Consider the following 20,849-nt stretch of genomic DNA (forward strand, 5'->3'; position numbering starts at 1 on the left):
CACACACTGATGAGCAATACTCAGGTATAGGTCGAATGAGAGTTTTGTAAGCAAACTCCTTTGTCGATGGACTACATTTTCTAAGGACTTTCCCAATGAATCTCAACCTGGCACCCGCCTTACCAACAATTAATTTTATATGATAATTCCACTTCAAATCGTTACTCCCAGATATTTTACGGAAGTAACTGCTACTGGTGTTTGCTCCTCTATCATATAATCATACAATAAAGGATCCTTCTTTCTATGTATTCGCAATACATTACATTTGTCTATGTTAAGGGTCAGTTGCCACTCCCTGCACCAAGTGCCTATCCGCTGCAGATCTTCCTGCATTTCGCTGCAATTTTCTAATGCTGCAACTTCTCTGTATACTACAGCATCATCCGCGAAAAGCCACATGGAACTTCCGACACTATCTACTAGGTCATTTATATATATTATGAAAAGCAATGGTCCCATAACATTCTCCTGTGTTACTCCAGAGGTTACTTTAACGTCTGTAGACGTCTCTCCATTGAGAACATTGCTGTGTTCTGTTTGCTAAAAACTCTTCAATCCAGCCACACAGCTGGTCTGAGGTGACAAGAGTCATGGGATACCTCCGAATAGACTGTCGAACTTCTTTTTTCCACGGCGTACTGGTGCAACTCGACCATGGACTCAACAAGTCTTCGGAAGTCCCCTGCACGAATATTGAGCCGTGCCGCCTGTATAACCGTCCATAATTGCGAAAGTGTTGCCAGTGCAGCTTGTTTTGCACGAACTGACCTCCCGATAATGCTTTATACATGTTCGGTGAGATTCATGTCGGGTGACCTGGGTGGCGAAACCATTCGCTCAGATTGTCCGGAATGTTTTTCAAACCAGTCGCGACATGACATCGTTGTTTGGGAACATGAAGTCTACGAATCGCTGCAAATGGTCTCCCAAGTTGCCGAATATAACCATTTCCAGTCAATAATCGGTTCAGTTGTGCCGAAAGACCCACTCAATTCCATGTATACACAGCCCACACCATTATGAAGACACCAACAAGTTGTACAGTGCCGCCTTGATAACTTGGGTCCATGGCTTTGTAGGATCATACTAGAACCCTATCGTCAACTCTTATCAACTGAAATCTGGCCTCATGTGGCCAGGCCGTGGTTTTCTAGCCGTCTAGGGTCCAACCAATGTGGTGCCAAGGACAGGTGCTGCAGGCGATGTCGTGCTGTTATCGAAGGCACTCGTGTCGGTCCTCTGCTTCCGTAGCCCATTAACACCAAATTTCGTTGCACTGTCCTAACGGATATGTTCGTCGTACGTTCCATTTGATTTCTGTGGGTTATTTCACGCAGTGTTGCTTGTCTGTTACCACTGACAACTCTACCCAAATGTCGTTGCTGTCGGTCGTTAAGTGAAAGCCGTCAGCAGTTGCATTGTGCGTAGCCAGTGGTAATGGCTGAAATGTGGTATTCTACGCACATTTTTGATACTTTGGATCGTGGAATGTTGAATTCCGCAACGATTTCCGAAATGGGATGTCCCATGCGTCTAGTTCCAACTAACATTCCGTGTTCGAAGTCTGTTTATTCCCGTCGTGCAGCCAAAATCACATCGCAAACCTTTTCATATGAATCACCTGAGTACAAATGACACCTCCACCAATGCACTGCCGTTTTATACATAGTGTACGTGACACTACCGCCATCTGTATGTGTGCATATCGCTATACAATGACTTTTGTCACCTCAGTCTATGACACGGTCACACTCCTACACGTATCTTGTTGAAAAAGAATATGTTGTTATAAAAACTTTGAGCCATTTCGGGCATGGAATCCATCGGAATATCAATCAAACCTGAAGCAAAGTATTGTGTCATAGAACGAAGTTTCAAACACCAATGTTAATGCTGTTACATCTTCACACAATACTCTGTATCAAGTTATTCGTGATATTCTGCCTTGTCTGAAACTCATGAATAAAGTTTTTGGAACAAGTGGATGCTTGTTATTTAGCGACCAGAAGCAATGTTAAAGGTGCGTTCAGTTACAACTCGGTATTTGAGATTTTTATACAAACTCTTTGAACGCATCGGGAATAGAGCCCACGACCTTTAAAGTTATATCCTTATTCGCACGAAGCCATCACACCATACACCGTCTTATAAATTGTATTTCCAATTTTGTTGCTGCATAAATAACACACCTTCATGGACATATAGCTCATACTCCGATGATATGAATTTCTTTACCGCTCTCATTTTATCATATTCCTAACTGTTTGCTAATACGGATCTGTCACCCCGCTCTCCTTAATTTGGATCTCGCTTCCTTTAGTGTTGGCCACTTATTTTGGCAAAAGCGGCTTTCCACCCTTCACGACTCAGATTCGTCGTGGTTGTCATAAATTATTCTAGGATTCTAGGCGAATGCCGGTGTTATTTAGGAAAAATAGCCACGGCAGATTTATACACCAGCCGAAGTAATTTTCGGTCGTTCGAACTCGACGTAGGCGATACTTCAATCTTCCTTCCATAAGACATTATAGGCGCTCAAATAATATCGTTAGGGCACATTGAAGAGCTCGGGAAGCTTCCGATTCAGTTCAGTATAATTCAACTTGCACAGTCTTATGATTACGCGAAAATGTGTCGTCACTGCAAAAGTAGACGTAAGTTACCAATATTTTCTCTTTTGTAGTGTGTCATACTTATTGAAAGGAAGATTCCCGTTAGACTTACGAATTATTTTGTGCCACGACTTCAGCGTGATTGAGAGTTACATTAGTTTTTGAATACCATTCACCTCCACCTCAGCAACATTGATCTGTGGCTGTGGCAATCTCTTTTCTGTTCCGCGTGGACTTGAAACTACTTCTGATACAAAATCGAATCGGCTTGTCAGAATCAGGTAAACTTTCCCTACCAGCAACGAGTTTCAATCCATCAACATGGTAACGCACAGATTGTGTAAACAGAAGTTTGAAATAATACCTGGAAAACATATTACAGGAAGTTATGGACCAGAATGCGATTATAATGTACTGCCGCTAGCAGAGTGAAGGAACTGCTGCGTAGATGATGAGTCAGAACTAACGAAAGCTCTGGTTTCTGAGAGAGAGAGAGAGAGAGAGAGAAGGGGGGACATCATTTGATTAGAAATAAGAGTTATAAATAAATACAAATAAGCTTCAATAAACTACGACGGTACAACTGGCTCCAAGCGTTTCTGTAACATATATGGCATAGCAAACATCTGTCAAATTTTAGTCATGATACCCCTAGGACATACGAATGTGTAATGTAATTCTCTTCAATACGTGTCGGAGTTTTAAAAGCTTTATTGCTTGAAATCTCAACGAAATTCGACATTGTGATGATAATTACGACATCAATTCTACAATAAGTGACCCCGGAAAGGGCTGAATATTTTATCATATGTGTTGCTGATAACGCATAGCACAGATGGCTCAGAGCACTATGGGACTTAACATCTATGGTCATCAGTCCCCTAGAACTTAGAATACTTAAACCTAACTAGCCTAAGGACATCACACAACACCCAGTCATCACGAGGCCGAGAAAATTCCTGACCCCGCCGAGAATCGAACCCGGGAACCCGGACGCGGGAAGCGAGAACGCTACCGCACGACCACGAGCTGCGGACATAGCACAGATGATTAAAAATGTTTTTATTACAGTTATCGAAAAACAAAGGAGGATACATTATAATATTGCTTTTTCCTATGGTAATTTCAACAAGAATGCGTATCAGTAACGATATTACAGCATAAATCTAATTGTCTTTCGCTTCATGATTTAGCTGTATAAAAAATTATTGCTACTGATGCTGATTCTCGTTCATAAAACAACCGATATTCGCGGACACCTCCGGATTATTTATTTCATGCTTATTACACCTTCTAACAAATTAAATGTAAGGTCTCTGTGGCTAATTATATATCAGTAATTGCTTTTCCAATTCTGCCATCTGCGAGCAGTGGCTCATTCTCTCGGTAAGAGTCCACAGGAGCTAATTTACTTCTGCGTACGTGATGTTAACTCAGAATGACACATTTATCGCCATTTCTGATTAATCTGATCACCGAGTCGACCTTTACGAGTAACGAATTCCTAATGAGATAAGAAGGTGACATTCGAGTCTTATCGCATTTTGTTGTGACGGCATAAATGCGCATTTGGGAGCAATTTTAGCATAAAGCTTTCTGAGTCAGTGAATTCAGGACCCGGAATGTGAATCATGAAACGAACGTTCGCTGTCATTTTTTTTGCCCCTTTTAAATCGAATTTAAGACATGGTTTCCACCATGAATAGTATTTTTTTTGCTCCTTTTCTTTTTTTCTAGGGAAAGTACAGGTGAAATATTCGTATATGCCTTATAAATGGCCATTGCGACTGTGTCCTGCATACCTTCTTGTTGAAACGTAGGTGGTTAAAAGGAAAAGAATACCGAGAAATGATTTACTTTTCCAGTAAATACGAGCATCTAGACCATTTAGCCTCGGCACATCGTCCTATTGCTTAAAGTCATGTACTAAATGTTGCATTGTACACTAGCACGTAAATTCTGATACACAGAGCCATTGTAATATGCTAGTGAGACCGTATAATACGTACTACATTTTGACCATCTACTGTTGCTCTGTTTCATCAAGGCAAATATTATCAAACTTTTTTGGTTTCGCAAGCATCGGCCTTTAAAGGATCTACAACCACTGTGTTTGCGAAGGTGAAACTAACGTGATCTACCACAGCTGTTCTTAAGCCACGATCGATGCATTAATCGTGCTACTATCAGAAAAGGGGATTTGGGAAGGGAGGAGGTAGAGGCAATAAATAATTTAATATCTGAGTTGTAAAAGGAACAAGCTTCTTCTGAATGAGATCCGCCTCATGGGATCACGGGCACTATCACGTCGTTCCTCTTATCTTTGCTACATCTAATCTCCATAACTTAGACATTGGCATTCCTGTCCGACACGCCAGTCAAAGTACAACATGGATATGTGGAGGTCCGTAAGACAGATTAAGTCTTGTTGTTGTAACTGAATAAAGTCATTGCAATAGAAATAAGAAACGAAAGATGACTAGTCGGAACAGATTACTGGATATTTCATTCTACAGGCAGGAAAGTAAATCTCGATGACACAAATCCGTGTTCTCCTTTCACAGTGAGAGAGTCGAGGACATAGTTGTCCTTTTGAGGGGAAACGAGGCAGTATCTAGTGTTAACATCCATTGCACAGCTGAAACAGGCGATGTACTCAACAAAGCATCCTCCACCTTAAAAATCTTCTGTTCCTCGTCTAAGTATTTCTAACTAATCTTGCCACTTATCAATGAATGGCAAAAATATTAGATAAACGGAGTGGAATATCTACTTGAGCAGTTGAGGGGTCACGTCTGTAATATTATACAACTTAGCAGTAACTGTAATCCCGAATATTACCTCCCGCGGTCTTTTATTTCTCAGCTTCAGATATTCTTCTGCGAAAATGAAATTAAGAATAATGTAGGGTAGACTAGCACATAAAGACAATGCAGTCAATCTCTTCAGCTAAAAATTCTGAGAAATGTCACCCAGCCTATAAATACTGGGAATGGTAAGTTTATCAATACTTCCCTGCCACAAAATTGCGGTTAAAATTTAGGCACTCAATAATTCGTGTTTACCGATGTCCATCGACGCACATATAAGAAACTTTAACAGAGAGGAACAGTTTTCCAGTCGTGCTTTGATTATACGACGCGGAAACCCTAGCTATGCGGTAGATGTGACGATACAGAAACGAAAGAAGGGAAGATTTTTCTGTACGCAATATTCTGCTGATACTGGCTCTCTCAGAGACAATTTTAACAGCTAAATTTTATGTGACAGGAACAAGAAATTAGTTTGATTCTGCAAAGATGTAAAACTTTTCCAGACACACTTATGTCAGTACGTAAGTCTCGGCAAAGCGCTTCTTCTGTGCCTGTCGAAATGTGAGCGGTAAGCTATATTTATGAACTATCAGCAGTAGCTGCTAGTGACAGACATTAGTTTCTTCTGAGAAAGAGTTGTAAGCATTGCAGTAAAACTGTCATTAAAAGTCAACACCTAGATCTAGTCACCACCTTATTTCGATGATTTCTGAATATTAAAGTAACTACGATTTCCAGTTGGTCTTATTGATGAATAATTTCGAAGAGGTGGCGTTCATTCCAAGATTTATGCCTTCAGTCTTCTGACGGTATAAATATGTAGGCTGTAACCAATACTTTTTTTGAGCGTGTGCTTTGTACACAATCTAAACGATGGAACTGAATCACAACATACTATGATATATTCCTTTAATCAAGACACGAAACTTAACAATGTATAAGAAAATAATAATTTAGAATACGATTAATATATAAAATATTTAACTAAATAGGTGAGTCGCTGACGTCAAGCCATGTGACAAAGTAAAGTTTTCGGGCAGTGCTTTAGCAAATGAGCCGTCCCAAAATTTTCGGGCAGTGCTTCACCAAATGAGCCGTCTCAACAGACCTGATCAACTGTCTCACAGTTTCGGTTTCCTGAACATGTGGTCACTAAACGATGTATGCCCTACTATTCGCAAAGCCAGTCTGTAAAAGATAACTGTACCGGATCGAGCCCTGGTATGTCAGCTCTGTTATGTTAGATTATTAAAAGTTCTCAATAGAGGCAATGCATTTTACTGGCCTTCCACCACCTCTTTCCCGATACATACAACACAGCAATGTTAGACTAGGCTATTTTCGCTGTACTCATAGGCCAGGTAATGATACCGGCACCACAATATCAAGAAAATAGAATTCGATAGTGATGAGAGACGTGGTTGTTTCTCCGTTAAAAACAGTGCAACGACTGACACAGGGCCATTGAATGAATGTAAATTAAGCAGCAATCCACCTGGAGGTTGTTCTTCAGCAGGCCTTTAGAGACCCTATTGTTGATGTCGTGTCATTAAGTTTCTCCAATTTTAGATCCGGTTTTTGCAGCCATTGATAGGGTGGCCTGCAGTTCACCGTGGGCTTTTATGTATGGTACAGCTTGACCTTTTTTTCCAGACATACAGGTATTTCCAGATGAAAACCGGGACGACAGGTGATCGAAAGAATACTAGGTGCTATTGATGATCGAACTCTAGACCACTGGGTGTGAACTCAGACATCCATGTAGCTACCACACGTTAGGTGTCTGCGAAATATTTGGAGTACAGCCGATTCATTTTGGCAAACCTCTGAGGTTGTGTCAATCAAGTACGATGAATTCAAACAATAGTCAACCACGAGAGAGGGAGAGGGATATATTCACTGAAGTGCTACATGTTATGGTGCGTGGAACTTGCAATATTGTGTTGTCTGTTAACACTAGGTCTGTGTTGTGGTTCAAAAATGGTTCAAATGGCTTTGAGAACTATGGGACTTAACTGCTAAGGTCATCAGTCCCCTAGAACTTAGAACTACTTAAACCTAACTAACCTAAGGACATCACACACATCCATGCCCGAGGCAGGATTCGAACCTCCGACCGTAGCGGTCGCGCGGTTCCAGACTGTAGCGCCGGGAACCGCTCGGTCACCGAGGCCGGCTCTGTGTTGTGTGCTCTTTAAACAACTGACAGTAGACGTCTGAAGGTGGGCGTGGGTGCATCTGTTAGTCCTCCAACAACAGAAAGAATTTTATTTAAAACCGTGACTTAATCTGTCATTTGACGGTCATATATTAAATGCATGTTTCGCTGGGTCGAACCGTGTGGCTCACGCCTTGTTGTAGCGTACAAGCACGGAAACGCCTTTGGCCGCTGAGGGTCGTGTGTATTAGCTAGGACCAGTGCACGTTGGCTGGGCGTCTACCTGGCTCCGCGGTCTTGTGGTCGCCGAGCAGGCAGGCGCTGCCCATGGCGCAGGAGAAGCCCTTGGCGCCGGGCAGCACGGTGGTGAGCACGGCCACATCCTCGCCGGCCTCCTTGGCTTTGCGGATGCGGTCCTCGCCCGTGGTCTTGATGTGGAGCCGCGTCTCCAGCTTCTCGCTGAGCACGTCCGTCGCCATGGCTGCTCGCGCACACAGTGCCGGCAGCGGAGGCGCCGCCTCGGTAGAATAGAGTCCGCCGGCGACCGCAGCGCGCCCCGTGTCACGCGTCTCAACTAACCCGCCACCACTGCTCACCGGCTCTGGTTACAATCGAACCGCAGCGAACAGGCGTTTCGTGTTACTTGCCGCGATACATCTCGTTCTTGTGGTCCTCTTAAGTTCTACCGTTGATCGCCACTAGTGACTGTATCAGAGTTAGCGCGTTTGTTGCCAGCGACGCGCCTGAGATGTCAAATCGCAGACGCATAGCGACATGTTTGGTGCAATCTGATGTTAGCCCACGAACCTCAAAAAGGCTCTCTCTGCAAATGTCACCTTGGCATCTCCTCAGATCCGTCAATTTATTTCAACAATCGTGTTAGCTCAAAGCGTATCGTCATCAATAACGGAACAGAAGAACTCTCTGCTAACTTGGTTAGGATGCTGTAGGGGATTTTATTACGTTGTCGTGAATACAGTTACAGTAGCACCGTTGTGAAGCGTGTGTCATGAAGCTCAAATGATTGGAGGAAAAGGAGGATTCTGCTCTTTCGCGGCCAATGGAACGAGAAATGGCCCATAAATCAACTGTCAACAAGGAGTTGTCGTTTTTTGTTCACATCTATAATATGGGAGCTACAAAGATTAGGGTTTAACATCCCGTTGACGACAAGGTCAGTAAAAACGGAGCATTAGCTCGGATTACGGTACCAAAGGAAAGGATTCGGCTGTGTCCTCTCAAAGGAATCACCCAGACATTCGGCTTTAGAGCGATTTTAGGAAATCAGCAAAACAATCGTTTAAATGGCCGGACGGGGATTTAACCCACGCTCTTTCGAATACGACTACTCTCAGCCACGATATTATTGCACTTGGTCGTTATCGTAAACACAGTTTACAAGTACAATTTTCAATAAGTAAAATGTATCGCACTGTCATTGCTTTCAGGTCAGTTGTTCGTATACACTATCAAGCTCGATTACGCGCTAACTGATGACAGCGTCCTCTCTCCCACGTGCAAAAATACAGTGGCCGACTAATACAGTGTCCTACTGCTGAACTGAACTGCCTCACTCGGCTTCAAAACTGTAAGCGTGGGAAAGAGAGCAAGTGAGTGATGACTGACGGGTAATCAAAGGTACACGACGCGTTCTGTTAGCACAAACCGCGACACCACTAACTGCTGTGATATCCAGACAGCCAATTTAATCAATTGTGGAAAACACTGGTCGCAAAAAGCAGATACGTATCGCGGAGGTGAGAAGTCACGAGACAGCCAAATGCAGGCTGGTTAGCTGAAGACCCCGAGTTGTCATAAATAGTTTAGGGGATTAGACGTGGTGTCAGTCGATTAGATATTCACAGGACTACAAAACGTCGCACTCTGGATTGTATGTAGTATTCCGACTGCTTATAACTATTTAAAACGTGTCACCATCACAAAAGCAAATCCAACCCTCCACCAGTCATATATCTCCAACCATGATGAATCGTTAACCACAGTCGCTATGATGTTGTTGAGGTAGTTTCCGACAAGTCTCCGCAATGGTAACAACAGATAAAAAAAAAAATATTTCCTGTAATACGATCCCGTTCAATATATATTTTGTGTTCATACAAAATTAATCAAACAGCTATCATTTAAAGTAAATAAAAGGTCAGACTACGCTACTCAATAATAAAAGCAACGATTTATCTATGTGGGCGCAATCCTGCTATAATAATAATAAATACGTGACTGATAATGGATCGGCTTTCGGGAGAACCGCGGTTCAAAATACCACTCTGTTCATCCAGATTTATCGAAGGAGGTGGCAGAGAGGTAAGAAACGAGAAGGTGGGATGATTCCTTTGGAAAAAAAACCCTCAAGCAAGCTAAATGCCGGTATGGTTCCTTCCTCAGCACGTGCTTGTGCTAAGACGGCAGTGAACTCGTCATCACTTGCTTCGTACCGCTCCAATGGTTATTGTCTGAAACAAGAAATAACTTAGGCTTGAATTGTTTGTCACTGGGATCTGACTTTTAAAGGTAGCTTCTCTTCTAATAATTTTCAATGTGACAAGCTGAATAAAATACTAGCCAGCCCACGGTCGATTTGGAGCGCTATATTACTGGTGCCAAATGGTACAGTGACGGCCTGCCGGTCTCTGACGTAGTCATGGCACTGAAGTCGTCTGTATGTGCCAGTCCGTTGCATGGACTGGATCGATGTGGCTGGACAGGACAGAAGGAAAGGAGGGAACTGTCGCATTTGGTCGTTACGTGGCCACAAGTTATCCGCTGTGTTGGTGTATCAGCGTGTACCGTCTGCCGCGTGTACAAGAAATTGTCTGCCACAAGGAGCCAGGTAGCGCGGCGTATCCTAAACCGACAAGGGCTCGAGACTATTGGCACGGTTTGCTGTCAATAAATACAAGTCCGTCTCAGCGAAAGGAACTGCCTTCAATGCGTATTCTGGTCGGCTACATTGCGAAAAACTATTGCTCACAGAGATACAATAAGCAGCACGTCTTCAGTGGGCCATACAGCTGTTGTGGAGTGATCCGACGAGTCACGATTTTGCCACTTTTCAAATGACGCAGAGCGTCGAGTGCACTGAGGATTCAGTAAGGCGTATAGTACAAAGTGTGTGTGGATGATGCGGTTGAGGCTCCAGTTCTGTCATGTTTTCATTTGTTTTTCTTACAATGACTTTGGCTCACTCAGGTTACCGCGAACACGAAACAGCATGTTTATTTCAAATCTCTCTGCGGCCAGGTGTTGCTCTCTCTGCTACATCTTTATAATCAGAATTCTGTAAAAATGCCAGTATTCCGACATGGTATAAGTCCTATTAATACGGCAGCATGCATACGTTCCCGGTTTGACTAACACTCAGGAATCATATCGCCAGTCAGCTGGCCAGCAAAAATCACCCAATTTTAACGCCACAGAAACTGCGTGGGACTATTTTCAATAGCGGGTAAAACGTAGCAGTCAGCTTCTCCTCAGTCTGGTAGCTCTACGAAGTGTAATCGTCAATGAGTGAATCAGCTTGATATTGTATACCTGAAGAAACTTGTTGGCTGTCTTCCTCGCCGAATTGAAGCAGCTACCATAGCTACAGGCGGTGTTGCACGATGTTAATGTTATGTTCCCGGGGTGATTTTTTGTTGTTGTTTTGTACTACCCGATGAAAAATGTTTTTGAGAAGCGGTAAGATACTCTTACGGTGGTGAAATAGATCAGTTCAAGTGCATGTCAGCGTGGACGTGTGTGGTACAGTGCAGTGTTTACATACAGTCAGCGTTTCTGCAAACGACAAAAACAACTGTATTTGGGGAGACTCGCTAAAAGGACGTAGTACGCTTAGAGAATACTGACAGGCCTGTCACATTTTATTGTTGTCTTCCTTGCGTCGTTCCGTAAGTAAACATCGGCCGGCGCCCACGGTAGCTATTAGCGAAGCAGGGCACGACGCACCGGTGGCAAACAGAACATATTAGGCGGCGCAGAGACAATAGGTCACGGCTGCCATGGGAGACGTCGGACGTAACAGGAGCGAAGTGAAAGCAAATTGGTTGGCCGGGAAATGCGTATTGGATTGCAGTGCGGCACACGCAACTCAGTGAGATCATCGGCGTGCGCCTCCCCGGGTCACGTCCGTTCGGACAGACATAGCGCCTTGCATCATTGAGCCCCGCGACGACTCTGATGCAACGTCGCTATTTAGCAGTCTGATTGTTGGTACAAGCGTTTCTGTTTTTTTTCTTCGCCTCATCGCTATCAACGAGGGTCGAGCCTGTTTTGTTTCTAGAGCTCAAGTTACACGAACTCGTAACGCGCCAACAGGTCTCTCAGCCTCGACTCTCATTTTCGTAGTAGTGCTTGGCGCCGTGGTAGAGATACTGGACACGCACCTGCATCTGAATCTACATCTACAGCTAAACTCAGAAAGCCACCTTACTGTGTGTGGCTGAGTGTACTTCATGTATCACTGTTGCACTATCCCTCATTCCTGTGAAGAATCGCGAATGGTGACTGGGAAGAACATTTATTGGCAGGCCTTCGTGTGAAGTCGAATCTTTCTAATTTCACCTTTTCGCGATAAATACGTAGGAACAAATATATTGGTTGACTCTTCTATGGAAGTACGCTATGCTGTTTTTCTAACAGCAAACTACTCATCTCGTGTAGCGTCTGCCACTGAACCTGGATGACCATCTCCGTAACGCTTTCGCTCTTACGAAACGAATCTGTCACTGAATGCGCTGCTCTGCCTTCTAGCTTATATTGCTTCTATCAATCACACCTAAGGGTCCCAGACTGACTTGCAATACCCAGTAACGTCGAAAGAGGCTTTCAGAAGCTACCTACTCCATGCGTGGACTAGAATTCGTAAAGATTTCTCCAACCAATCTTTCTGACACCTACCTTTCCTACGATTAGTTTTCTGTGTGGTTGTTCCACTTTAAATCACTCCTTACATATACTCACAGATATAAAATGAATGTGGCTGATTCCAAAGATTGTTCGGCAATCACGTAATCGTAGAGTTTGCTAGGGGTGTAGTTCAGACTCTCGTCCGACCATCTAAATTCAATGTTTTACGAGGCTTCCATAGATAATTTCAGAAGAATTCGGTATGTTCTCGTATAACAGGCTACAAATTCGTTCCTGGCCCTAACAGCTGAACTTGGCTGCTGATCGTCTCTTATGACTACGATGGCCACCGTACGTTAAGCTCTAATTTTCACTGCGTTCTTACTTTCGATACACGCACTGTTACGAACTTCGTGGTCTTACGGGAAAAGCACAACACTGACGGTTGAAGATACTAGGAACTGGTAGCTGAAGAAATGATTTACAGTTGTTTTTTGCAGCAACGTCGTGTGTGTGTGTGTGTGTGTATGTGTGTGTGTGTGTGTGTGTGTGTGTGTGTGTGTGTGTGTGTGTGAGAGAGAGAGAGAGAATTAGATGGAAGAAAAAAATGGCAATGAACGTGGTTAGGTAATCACCCTTACTTTCTTTGCCTGCATCTTCGAAGAAGATATCATTTATTGTATGATATGTTTTTGCTGTCAATTGAAAATACCGTTGCCTATCTTTTCAATTACTTCCACTGTTGACAGCTGGTGTGTAGTTCAAAATACAAGCCCTCAGTCGTATCGGTTTTGCAGCTAAGGAGATCTTTTTGTGACATAAAAGAATGGAAATGAGAGTAAAGTATAGTGCAGTGTTTCTTCGTATGTGCCACGTAATGTCATTTTCTCTCGCGCTTGTCACCCGCGTACACTACACATGCACCGTTGCATAGCCACACACTTCCACTGCATAAACATTGTAATAAAACGCACACTCCAGAAAGCTGAAATTCTGAAGACTAAACTGTTCACTGAAATGTACACTGGCGCTTAACACAAATGATAGTTACAAGCTGAACCACAGAGTATTACTGTTCCACAATATTTATATTATATACTCCATAAAAGCGACGTTAATTTTACTAGCAAAAAATGAAAGATATCACTTAATAATACTTTCTTAGTCCTCTATGAGTACAGTAATAACAATTCAATTCACAAATGGAGTTTGCAAAGAATGACTGCCTGAACGCTTCCGCCCGCGGGCCGTTATTGTAATCATTCACAATTATTACGGTAGCGACATTAGGTCGACGCAGGGGATCAGAGGTTATTCTCTAAAAGCAATGTTCTCAGCTACAAAGATTTCAGTATTTCTTTTACAAGTCCCTACGGATTCAGTTCAGCGACTATCATAGTGCTCTTCTTGGTGAAGGCCTACTGTGGATGTCTTCAACTGGTTTTTATGGGTACCACACACTCGGCGAGTACTTCAGAATACATCGAAAGCAGTCCTCTCGTCGACAACCTTCAGTCTTCCAATGTACGTCGACGATCGGGCCTATGTAATCGTCCCTTTTCATATTTTCGGTAATTGTTATTCGCAAATATGGCTCGACTGGGTCTAGTTATGATTCATTAATGTCTTAGGCGTATTCTGATAGATTAAAACATGTTCTAAACGAAATATGTGTCAGCAATGTAGAACTCTAATTCTGCGGGATTTTTTTATTTATTTTTTTTAAAGGGAGAGAGAGAAGACAAGATAAAATAAGCGAAAACCTAAGTCACTGCACGTGTTTGGTTCGTTAGAAAAGAAAGGAGTAATAAATGTGAAGACAGTTTTGACGAAGGAATGAACCGTGTCCTTGTGTAAGAGATCATCCCATCTGTCGCTGGAGTATTTGAATGAAAGACTCATGAATGTCACTACCTGGCTTCCACGACCATATAGACATCGTGTGTTTCTTGGTAGTTGTGGACGAGCAGAGCTAAAATCACAGAGCAGCTGAGTACCGTCTGTTGGTCAACGTTAAAACGGCTTTTAGATGGAGGTTAATTCACACAGGGACCTGCTCTATCAGTTTCTCTTCCCGTTCAATGGTCATAAAAATGCAAATCTGCTCAATATACCAATAACGCCGAGTAGCCTTCTAGATCCTTCCAATCCTAGTGAAAATATAGCTTCAGACGCTTATCCCGGAGTATGCCTCATTACAAGCAGCATCCACAAGATTTGGGTGCTATCTGCTGAGGGAGGTCCTATCAGCAGAGAGGCACAGTAGACTTCATCGTGTACATTTGGAAGAAAAGTAACGTTGTTTTGGCAGGCATACAACACTCAAATACTGCGTTGTCAACTGACTGGTAAATCGGTCTTCAGGGTAAGGATGTGTAACGTAACAGCGTGCTGCGTTGTGCTTTTGCGCTTCCTCTTCCATTGTCTGCTATTTCAGTAGCGAATGAGACGTTTTAAGTAGTACATTTACGCCAGATATTTGCGAACCTTTTGTGCAAGAAGTCTTTAATAAGTAATCGTTAGACTCCATACATGAGAATGTTTAGGCAAGTCGTTCGCTGCCAACATCAACCACACAAATAATAATTCTGTATTTCCTGAAAAATATTCCATAAACGTGTAGCAATTCTACTTAACTGACTATTTTAAAAGCACTTCAGTACAGGTAAAAGCGTTTAGATAAGGCATTCTGAAAAAGCCGGCTTGCGTCGGTATGGCCATCGACTGAGGTATTTTCGTTCTGTGCCGTGACTTAAAAAAGCGTGGAATTGCAGACATCTGGCCTCGTACACGAACGCTGTCTCAGTAGGTTACAGCATTCTCTCACGCTCGTAGCGCTGCATCAAGTCTTTGCGTTTTCACTGATACATTTACGCCTGTTACAGATCCGTTCTTTTTACATTTATTCCTTATTACGATGCAATTTTGTACAATTCCGCATCTAGTGATATACATTGTCTAAAATGGTTCGACACGACTCTTCCACCCAGTTTATTCATGCAGAAAATAAATTCCTTACACTGATCTGTGCTAATTATGAACTTCTGCGTATAATATCGTCTGTGTGATTTAATTAAACCTCCCATTGGTATAGAATGTCGAGACATAGTGGGCCCAACCCACCCATGGCTCACGCCACATAACCAACGCAAAGCGGAAGCTCCTTAAAAATCTTCCCTAATGGGCAACTATAACCTACACACGCCATTTTGCAAGGGTTTTGTAGTCAAATGTTATAGAATATTTTATGTTCTGTGGGTTATGCTACGTCTGAGGACCTATAGCCAGCACAGATGCTCCTAAACCTGCTCACCATACTTCATGTACGATGACACGCTAAGATAACTCTGTAGAGGAAGATAACTGGATTAAAACCAGTAGCAACCACCAACGCCCCATTCTGGGTTCCACCGTCGCAGTCGACACCACCAATGCAGCTGTTTCCACCCCTTATCGCCGCCTTCGTCGCAGACATCACAACGAGCGCCACTGCTACAATCGTTCTTCACAGTGTCCACTGTTACCAACGCTAGTAATCAGTGGTTAGTAAGGCCCAACCTGTACGCAGTTTCGTGTCCGAATAGTGGCTTCAACATCTTAACGATCCAGAATTTCATCCTCCTTCGGGATTTAACGGCTAGTACCTTACTACGGTTCGGAGCAACAGAGATCGATTTTAGATGACTCCGTGGCCTTTTTCAGCCGGATTGATAGACTCATAGGAACACTCTAGGGGCTAATTGAATAAGACTCGGCTACTAGTAAAACTAGCATTAGCAATCGGCTGGTTATTGTGCTCTTCTCAGGTAACTCCACCAGTGTCAAGTCTTAACAGCGGCGAACCAATGCACTAACAACCTTCGTTAATTATACATTTAAAAATTTTACGCAGTGTGGGAAGAGAGTTAAGAAGTCCACTGTTACTTTCAATGAGCACATTCACTTATACAGAAATTAACACTATCTGGGATGAACGCAAGAATCGTAGCTACCGACAAACGAAAAGGGTTGTTTGGGGAAGGAGACCAGACAGCGAGGTCATCGGTCGCATCGGATTAGGGAAGGATGGGGAAGGAAGTCGGCCGTGCCCTTTCAGAGGAACCATCCCAGCATTTGCCTGGAGTGATTTAGGGAAATCACGGAAAACCTAAATCAGGATGGCCGGACGCGGGATTGAACCGTCGTCCTCCCGAATGCGAGTCCAGTGTCTAACCACTGCGCCACCTCGGTCGATGCGACAAACGAAAAACTGGATATATAAATTAAAGATGAATGATATGAAATGCAAAGTTACTTTACAAAAAGTAGACAAAGATGTTAAAATCCCTATGTCAAAGATTTACGAAAATGAGCGCATACAGTCCTAGTCTTAAGAAAGGAAGGAAGATTAGGGTTTAACGTCCCGTTCACGTCGAGGTCATTAAAGCGGAGTAGAAGCTCGAATTGATTCAAGGAGGGGGAGGAAATCGGCCGTGACCTTTCAAAGGAATGATCACGGCATATACCTGGAGCTATTTAAGGAAATCGATGAGAACCTAAATCAGGATGGCTGGACGCGGGTTTAAACCGTCGTCCTCCCGAATTTGAGTCCAGTGTGAATGTTAAGGATGCGTGGATTAAAGTTAATTGAAACGAGAGATAACTGGGTTATTAAAAGTAACAGATTACAGAATAGAAGACTACTATTTGAAACAGATCATTATGGAACCTGAAAATAACTCTTGACGCGGAAGCTGAAGGACAACTTTTCAGTTTTTTAGAGTGGATTTTGTGACGTGTGATGCAACTGGTGATCCAAAAGCAAAGGAAAAGATGTTAAATCAATAACTTTGTATTGTTAGTAGTGCATATGGGATTTCATGCAACTGCACTGGAGGACGCGGAATTTTCATGAAATAATGTAGTTATTTTTTATTCATGCAAATTTATTAGCTTATAGGAATCAAAAGGTATGTGGTTGGAAGTTAAATGCCCTGTATACATTCGAAGCACAATTTCCACTTAATGGAACCGTAAGTCTTAATACAAATTTTAATTTTCCTGCGATTATGCGTGGTGTTAGGGTTATAAGTGCAGATATTTTTAATGGTGACTGGGGACTGAGTGGTGAACAACATTACATCAATTTTTACTTCATTTTCCGGCTAATAATTATAGCTATTAGGAATAGGTTGTCTTTAGGTTGTTTATAACATCGAAGTACAATCGCCATGAGCAAGTCATTAGTGCTTTTTTTCCCTGGGCAGCAGGTCATGAGTTGAAGTGTGGAAGCGTGGACGCAAAACGGTTAGTCTATACTGACAGGCGTAGTCCTCTTAGTTGTGCAGTTACGACCACGCAGATAACATCAGGTAGTAAATTATGTGACGTGTTTGCAGGAAGACTGTTAGACGCAGAGAAAAAACAAGTACATATTAAGGTACCAAAGATCATAATATCTGCACGTACTCCCCCAACACCTTGTATGCGGAAATCGCATCGCACTACCGTTTTCAAGAGAACGATCTCTCACTATTTCTGTTACTTTTAGATCACCCGATAAGTAGACGATGGAGCAATGCATTTAACAAATCACACTACGTAATAGGTCAGGAAGGAACGGAGCGTCTGTGCTGAACTGCCGCAGTCTAGCGAATTTTCTTCATTGGAAGAGTCACGGAAGGCACTGCCAAGGCGCTGGACGAGAGAAGACGCGGCCTGCCACCTCCCAATACTCTCCACACAAACAGGCCCCCTGTATGCTAAGCCCCACTCGTCGATTTGCTCGCGAATTGAACCTGATCGGCTTCAATTCGAAGCGATAAGACCTACACGACTGCAACCTTGACATGGATTGTGCGGCGCCGTCTCGGCAATTCCACCAGCGGACTGCCCCGGGCCGCCACACACCGCAGGGGAGCTACGCCCACGCCGGCCTAACACCTTGTTAACATAAGTACGCTGCCATTTCCCAGAAATGATGTTGCACATCGCAGCAGTTGTCTGCAGCTGCCACTGCGCAACCATTACGTCACATTATGTGGCGGATGGATAAATGGGGCTTTGTGAAGTGTTTCCACTTGCCTGTCTTTTGTACGCGACGGCAATCTAACAGTGGCGCCTGTCTATATGAGTTGCTTTAACACCTTAAGCATATTACGTCAGTATCTTTATGGGCCGCTACAAAACTATTGTCGACTTTGAAAGTACAACCCGATAGTAAACAATATACGATATCTAACAGCAGAGTGTCATCAAATCACCTTTTGTACGACACGTTTGATGCATGATAACTTGCTGATGTTTAATTTTATGCATACTTGTTCCACTCAGTAGTCTTCCACGACATTAATTACGGGCCTTCCCGGGTTCGATTCCCGGCGGGGTCAGGGATTTTCTCTGCCTCGTGATGGCTGGGTGTTGTGTGATGTCCTTAGGTTAGTTAGTTTTAAGTAGTTCTAAGTTCTAGGGGACTGATGACCATCGATGTTAAGTCCCATAGTGCTCAGAGCCATTTGAATTACGGGCCTATTCGTTCCGAGAAAACCCGCAAGAAAGTAGTAATTTTAGTGATCAATTTCAGAAGACCACATTTGAAAATTCCTCGTTTTAGATGCAGAGAAGTAATAACTACAGAGTTACTATTTGCTGGGTGCGAGACTTTTTAAGTAGTTTGGAAAAATTTAAATCACTTTTAGTGTACATTTAGTGTGATTCAAGTATTGTAGCTACAATTTTCACCTTAGATATTTGATGGATGGCTGAAAACTCGTTGTTGAGTGCCGTAACTTAAATTGATAACCATCACTAAAGCCGAATTATTCCGACTATAGTGGAAGGACGTACGAATACGAAATATCTCCGAATTTAATTATCACGCTGGCCGTTTTCGAGATCCTCGCATAATATGTCCAACCAAAGGATTGGCTCCAGTAGCACAACAACAGGTATATAAGTTTGAGACGACCATGCAGTCCGGAAGCAGTTGTTAGAAATAGTACTTACAGCAGCATTCTCAAATAACCCACTCGTTACTGGAGTACTTAACAATTCCAAATTCATTTCTTCCAAACCACATGCTACAATCGAAGCAAAACAAATCCATTCTTTCCGCAATGTCATCCCGCATGCCGACATGTGCGAGAATTGCTTTAAACACGAAAGTTAAAGTTTGCGAAAGAGTCTTCATTTTCATGGTTAGGGCGAGTGAAAGCGTTACATATCTACGGAGTAATAAAATTGAACAACCAAAAAAATGATTTGTAGTAGTGGGCTTTTGGCTTAACATCAAATGGTTTCTGGGTCCATCTTTCGTACTTTTGTTCGCAAACGTATATTCAACATCAGACGCTCAGTTTTCAAATTGACAAAACGTATGGGACGTACATGACCGGGGTGTGTTCCAGGACAGAATGCAGACTAGATTTTAACGTATAGTCTGCGTTGAACTTGCTAGGACAGTCTTGTTCAACATCGTTGGAATGGTTACAAACAGTTCAAACTTTGCCAGAATTTTTGCAAAAAGATATTGCAATATCAAAACACTTTGTTTATGTATTCTGTATTGAAAGTACACTGCAATAGAGATATGGATAGCGAGCGGACTTGACTATTGGGAAACAGAATTATTCTGTAAGCGACTGAGGTTACGGAATTCAGGTATCATCCAGCTTTGTCTTCGATCTTGCTGCTGTTAGTATTAAAACTGGAAACACATATGGCAACGTAGCAAACACAAAAGCTTTAATATGCACTGGAATTGCATACCGGGTGAGGAGCCGAACATGACCTCTGGATTTGGGCTCCAACACCCTCGTGAGTAAGCTATGCGAGCACATCTCAGGCCTGGTAGCGGAGGATTTATGTGCCAGGGATTTTGTCCACGGCCCCAGTCTCTTCTGAGGTTTGTTTGTGGCTCTGCAGTGATATCGTCCTTTACAGAAAATGTATTGCGGAGGTGACACGGGTATTTCTCTGGTTGCTGCGGTGGACACCAATCTGGCACACAGTTGAAATCTGACACTGAAAGACACCAAACAGACTCGTCTTAATATTGCAGAAACACCTTTCACTAAATGTGCAAAAAAGTAGTCACAGTAATTACAGTAAATGATATTGCTTCATAACAGTCACGATAAATCGGATCGGTAGAATAAGTCAGACTGAAAGGTTGTTCGTACCTGCTCAAATTGTTAGCACGCAACACCAATTGGCTCCGTGGTTGCGTTCTTTGTCTTTTGAAGCCTGCGTTCTTGTCGATTTATATTACAATTTAATAAACTGGATGATCGCTTCCATTTATGAACTGACGAACTCAGCTTCTAAAAAGATATTTTATTTAGGTTTTTTGAAGTATATTACGGATCATGCTAATTCCTTAAAAGTTTTTCTGCTGCTGATGGAGGAATTAATGTCACCAAT

General features: G+C 42.8%; 1 protein-coding gene across 2 annotated transcripts in view; it reads right to left on the reverse strand.

Moving 5' to 3' along the window:
- Nucleotides 1–20,849, reverse strand: part of LOC126285424 (uncharacterized) — a 1,121,207-nt gene that overhangs the window by 74,661 nt on the left and 1,025,697 nt on the right. The gene's annotated exons all lie outside the window — the stretch shown is intronic.

This window comes from Schistocerca gregaria, chromosome 8, assembly GCF_023897955.1.
Source record: "Schistocerca gregaria isolate iqSchGreg1 chromosome 8, iqSchGreg1.2, whole genome shotgun sequence".
In the NCBI taxonomy this organism is placed as follows: Eukaryota; Metazoa; Arthropoda; class Insecta; order Orthoptera; family Acrididae; genus Schistocerca; species Schistocerca gregaria.